This window comes from Phalangium opilio, unplaced genomic scaffold (genome assembly GCF_054372755.1).
Source record: "Phalangium opilio isolate 3A_F unplaced genomic scaffold, DU_Popi_V2 ptg000032l_1, whole genome shotgun sequence".
In the NCBI taxonomy this organism is placed as follows: Eukaryota; Metazoa; Arthropoda; class Arachnida; order Opiliones; family Phalangiidae; genus Phalangium; species Phalangium opilio.
Genome location: NW_028324159.1, coordinates 3,516,893 through 3,522,568, shown reverse-complemented (window position 1 = coordinate 3,522,568; position 5,676 = coordinate 3,516,893). Strand labels below are relative to the sequence as shown.

Genomic DNA, 5,676 nt, shown 5'->3' with positions numbered 1-5,676 from the left:
AACAGATTCTTCAATCGCAATCCCAATCGCTGCGTGCGTCTGATAGTTCATCGACCACGTTGTCGGAGTCTATGAGAACTCCTAGTTTAACTAGGGCTACCTTACCCGATATTTATTTAGAACCTTTTCGATTGGGATGGCTAAGAGAAGTGTGTAAGAGGGCAACGGTTTGGCCAGGAGGTAACGAAGTCGATATCTATTACCGACCTCCAGACAATAAAAGATTAAGGTCACCGTATGAGGTCCAGGTTTACCTCCAGACAAATAACGTCCCGAACCTAACAAGGGAACATTTCTGTTTTTCCCGAGAGCCAATCTCTTTTTTCCCATGGGAGTTTATCTCCCAAGCCTCTAAGAGACGCTATTAATATTGTATACTTTCAGATAGCTTCAAACACCCCTACTCCGTCTTGGCAATTTGAACTCCCAAGGGAAATAAAACAAACAGAATATAGGTCGAAGAAAATAACGTGCAAGACTGAATTGTCGGTTCAAATATTAGAGCAGTATTGTCCAGCGGATGACAATAAGATTGAGAAGTGCCGCAATTGCAACGAAATTGGACATAGAGCACATGATTGCTACATGCCCAATCGTTATTTGAACTCTAAAGTTGCTTGCTCACTATGTTATACGGGGGGGCACACCGCTGAGGACTGCCCTTCAAGGACGAAGATTTGCTGATTGTAGACGTCCCAAGAGAGGAAACTCAAGACTTAATTAATCCAGCCGGAGAGGACTTTAGTAACTCATCTTCGACCAATCAGAGCACTCACTCAGAATTAGTGGACCCTGTTCCTCAACAGGAAAGGAATTTAGATCCATATTCCCTTACACCTTACCTGAAGTCGCCTCCGCGCCAACCGGGTCGACACGACCCCGTAACTGTCTACCACAAATTTAGGGCTTCCGTCCTTGAACATTCTACTTCCATAAGGGAAGAACCTTTATCGCTCAACGCTTATCCTATTCCGCTTCCACTTACTCCGTCCGAACAATGAAGACCCCTAGCGAATGAAGACTTGGACCAGGAGAACTGGGAAAGATTCGAATCCATGGGTTGGGTCCCAAAAGTAACTATCCCTAAAGTACGCATTCCATCCAAGATACCCGAAGCAAAACATCCAATGATATGGACAACCGTAGTTTGCTGGAGGTGTAGGAAAGTAGGTCACCATGAAGTGTCCGACTGCCCGGGGAAGAGGAGTAAGGAGGCGGAAGAGCGACGAGAAGCCCGCAGAATTGTGCGAAGGTCACTAAAAGAAAACAATTTAGCAGAAAACAAAGATTGAAAAAAAAACCAAAAAAAACTTTTGTGATATTCCTATTCAACCCCTGCCAAAAATATTCAGGGTTCCTCGGGGTAACCATTTTTCCTTTTTTATTATAAAAAAGTTCCTAAAGAGGGGGGATGTAGCATGGCTGCCAGATTCCTTGGAGTTTCTACTCCTTGGATCTGGCAGGGTATATTATCCCTCCATGTTACATGCTCCTCCTTCCTTCCCTCACTTCTGTGATTTTTTCAACTTATATATTCATTCCGTAGTCGCCTCGCGGAGAGAGCGCTTTGTTTTGTTTAACTCTACTAAGAAGTTGAACTGTATAGACAAGTTCGGGTTTATCCCTTTTGAATAAAGTTTCTACAAGATTCCTCTTCTAATTTTTAGAATCAAAACTCTAAGTTGTCTTTTATTCATTTTTATGGCCCTCGGGAGAATCTCCCTATTTAGTTAATCTCTATTGAGGGTTACAATTCAGTCTTTGAGAATGAAGAACCTACCAAACATTAAAAATTAAAAATTCTTAATTTCTTAATAATTAATGGTCAAATGTAACTATAATATGCTTTAGCCGTTAATAGGTGGTAGTTTCCGTTCGTCTGCGGATTTTGACTACAGCTTGACGCTGAGTCTCGGTTTACATCATAGATTCTAACCATCACGTCTCTAACCCACCCTTTTCCCATTAATTTATAAGCGTCTAATCCTTTGTACGCTTTAAAGTCGTCCAATGTATAGGCACTTTTTAATAAATCTCCCTCATCCACCATAGACTTACTTTCCCTTGCCTCTCCACCTATATCTGACTACTACCCCACCCTAGGTGAGATAACTCTAGTACTCAAAGAGTGCGTCTGGCCCCGACGATGTCCCTAACCGCCTCCTTATGAAAACCACTCCATCTGCTATTTACAAACTTGTATTAATATAAATTTTAGAAAGGCAAGCACAGGTGATATGTATGGGTACAAATAAATAAGTGATTATTGTATAGAATTCAACGCTGGTATTCACCGTTGTTAAGACCGACCGCCATTCACAGCAAATTGTTGAAGCCCACATTTTCTTTCTCCAATATGGCAATGACACATATTTCTCAGGTACCCAAAACCCGTGATTTACACTTCTAAAAGCGGTGTACGGTAAATCTAATTATTAACGTGTAAAACACCCATGCCATGTCACCTATTAACACCGTCTTATTCACGTTACCAAATAGTGAAGATCACGTTGTTTTTATTAAATATGTAAACAACATTTGCACTCAAAATTCACGTGAAGATAATGTTAGGTAATTAAATGTTCGTAACGTGCAATTTACGTGGGTAGCAGTGTACCCAACGATTCTCAGGTACCCGAAACCCGTGATTTACACGTCTAAAAGCGGTGTACGGTAAACGTAATTATGAACGTGTAAAACACCCAGGACCATGCCATGTCACCTCTAAACACCGTCTTATTGACGTTAACCAACAGTGAAGATCACGTTGTTTTTATTAAATATGGGAATATATGCGATTTTGAAACCTAGTGTTTGCGAACGAGAATATCTGGGTTTTTGAAACCTAGTGTTTGGGAACTGAGAATATCTTGGTTTTTGAAACCTAGTGTTTGGGAACTGAGAATATCTGGGTTTTTGAAACCTAGTGTTTGGGAACTGGGAATATATGGGTTTTTGAAACCTAGTGTTTGGGAACTGAGAATATCTGGGTTTTTTTAAACCTAGTTTTTGGGAACTGAGAATTTCTGGGTTTTTGAAACCTAGTGTTTGGGAACTGGGAATATCTGGGTTTTTGAAACCTAGTGTTTGGGAACTGACAATATCTGGGTTTTTGAAACTTAGTGTTTGGGAACTGGGAATATATGGGTTTTTGAAACCTAGTGTTTGGGAACTGAGAATATCTGGGTTTTTAAAACCTAGTGTTTGGGAAATGAGAATATCTGGGTTTTTGAAACCTAGTGTTTGGGAACTGAGAATATCTGGGTTTTTGAAACCTAGTGTTTGGGAACTGGGAATATATGGGTTTTTGAAACCTAGTGTTTGGGAAATGAGAATATCTGGGTTTTTGAAACCAAGTGTTTGGGAACTGAGAATATCTGAGTTTTTGAAACCTAGTGTTTGGGAACTGGGAATATATGGGTTTTTGAAACCTAGTGTTTGGGAACTGAGAATATCTGGGTTTTTGAAACCTAGTGTTTGGGAACTGGGAATATATGGGTTTTTGAAACCTAGTGTTTGGGAAATGAGAATATCTGGGTTTTTGAAACCTAGTGTTTGGGAAATGAGAATATCTGGGTTTTTGAAACCTAGTGTTTGGGAACTGAGAATATCTGGGTTTTTGAAACCTAGTGTTTGGGAACTGAGAATATCTGGGTTTTTGAAACCTAGTGTTTGGGAACTGAGAATATCTGGGTTTTTGAAACCTAGTGTTTGGGAACTGAGAATATCTGGGTTTTTGAAACCTAGTGTTTGGGAACTGAGAATATCTGGGTTTTTGAAACCTAGTGTTTGGGAACTGAGAAATCACAAATGGTTTATTTAAAACATGTATGGAACATTAATGTCACAAAGTTTGTTTAAAACTAGTGAGGAACATTAATATCAAGATCTACATCTTTAAATGTTTTCTGGACATCGATTTTTTGTTAAATTTCTTAACAAACTCTTCTCTATCAGTAACATCTTTTTCCAAGTTGTCCAACAGAGGTCTTACATACTTTGTTAACAATATGTCAGCTAACTCGCGATAATTACTGCAAGTACATTTCAAAACACTGCAAAAATAGGGATAAATGGCTTGCTTAAGAATGCTAAGTGTGTCTTTCCGAGGTAGATATGGTATGGCTGATTTAACGAAATCTGTAACTGCTGACAACACGTTTATTTAATATCGAGTAGGATATCTAATACCACCATTATCCTGGAATCTAATTAAACTTAAAATAGGTGCGTTTGAGCGAGCTTGGTTTAATTTGTCCAAACAGTTTCTGCATTCTGGGTTTTCTTCGTCGATTCGAACAATATATCCGGCTACAAAAGCTACATCACTATTGTTAAGGGAGTTGAAACAAGAGGCTGAAAAGGAAATTATATAAAACTTTAGAATTATACAAAAACGAGTTTTGCTTCGCAGTCCTTAAAAACTGCATTTATACACAATCCTTGGTGACACTTTTTCAAACCCACAAAGGGCCAGAAATTAGAAATTATTATATGTATTGCAATTTGAAATTAAGTTTAATCGATATTGGAAATTTGGTTCGGAATTACATTTTCCGAAAACATTTTATCATGAAATTAATTGTTCTTGAAAAAGCGTAGATATGTAATTTTTTCATTTAATTTAGAGGGAGTAGATCGATTAACAGTAAAATCAGTTGATTGAATTAAATATTGATTAAGGATTGAGTGGATAAAAATAACTAGAAAAAAATTTCAATATCTGAAACTTCAGTCAATTGATAAACCTCACACATATCGTTTGTTTTTTCGGCCTTGGTCCAAACCAAGACGTTTATATATAATATCTGTCACTTCAGTCTTAATGAAATTAAATTTTGAAAAATTATGTTTGCTTTACAGTCATACATTTGCACTCTAAAATATAATGGTGCATTCAAACACCATATATGCTGTTTTTTCCAGTGCCAAAAAAGACATCATTTAGGGTGATAACCACTACACCATAGATACGTGGTAATACTGAGTTTTCCAAGAGATCTAGCTAATTCAAGCGCCCAATCACGATGGTCAAAACATGTATCTACCATGGCTTGAAACTAGGACCTTCCGCGTGTGAAGCGGACGTGATAACCACTGCACTACAGATACGTAATAACACTGAGTTTTCCAAGAGATCTAGCTAATAATTATGTCCAATCACGATGGTCAATACATGTATCTACCAGGGCTCGAACCTGGGACCTTCCGCGTGTGAAGCGGACGTGATAACCACCACACTACAGATACGTAATAACACTGAGTTTTCCAAGAGATCTAGCTAATTATTATGTCCAATCACGATGGTCAAAGCCGTACTTCTGTAATTAACTAAAATTAACATACTTAGACTTAATTGTTTTGATCAAGCTGGCCGATAGCACACCCTGAATACTTAATTGTTAATTTAAGATAATTCCGAAAAGTATCTTCGTTGTAGTTTCTAAGTTATCGGTGGGGAAAAATCACGAAAAACCCATGTTAATCTCCATAGAAAATTAGCAAAAGCGGGTGAATATTACTTTAACGTTACAAAACGGTATCAAGTCATATCTACAAGGGCCTACCGGCCCTGTAGAATTTTCGCTTGTAGCATAGGTAACTCTCCCACAAAAAAATTTCCTCCCGCTCATCAGTTATCCATGTACGACTTAGATGCTATAAATGGTTTTTCTT

General features: G+C 38.2%; 1 non-coding gene across 1 annotated transcript; it reads right to left on the bottom strand.

The window, feature by feature from the left end:
• Positions 1-5,177: 5,177 nt before the first annotated feature.
• On the bottom strand, positions 5,178-5,250 carry TRNAV-CAC (transfer RNA valine (anticodon CAC)). The gene has a single exon. It is a non-coding gene; the product is annotated as a tRNA-Val (tRNA).
• Between the last annotated feature and the right edge of the window lie 426 nt (positions 5,251-5,676).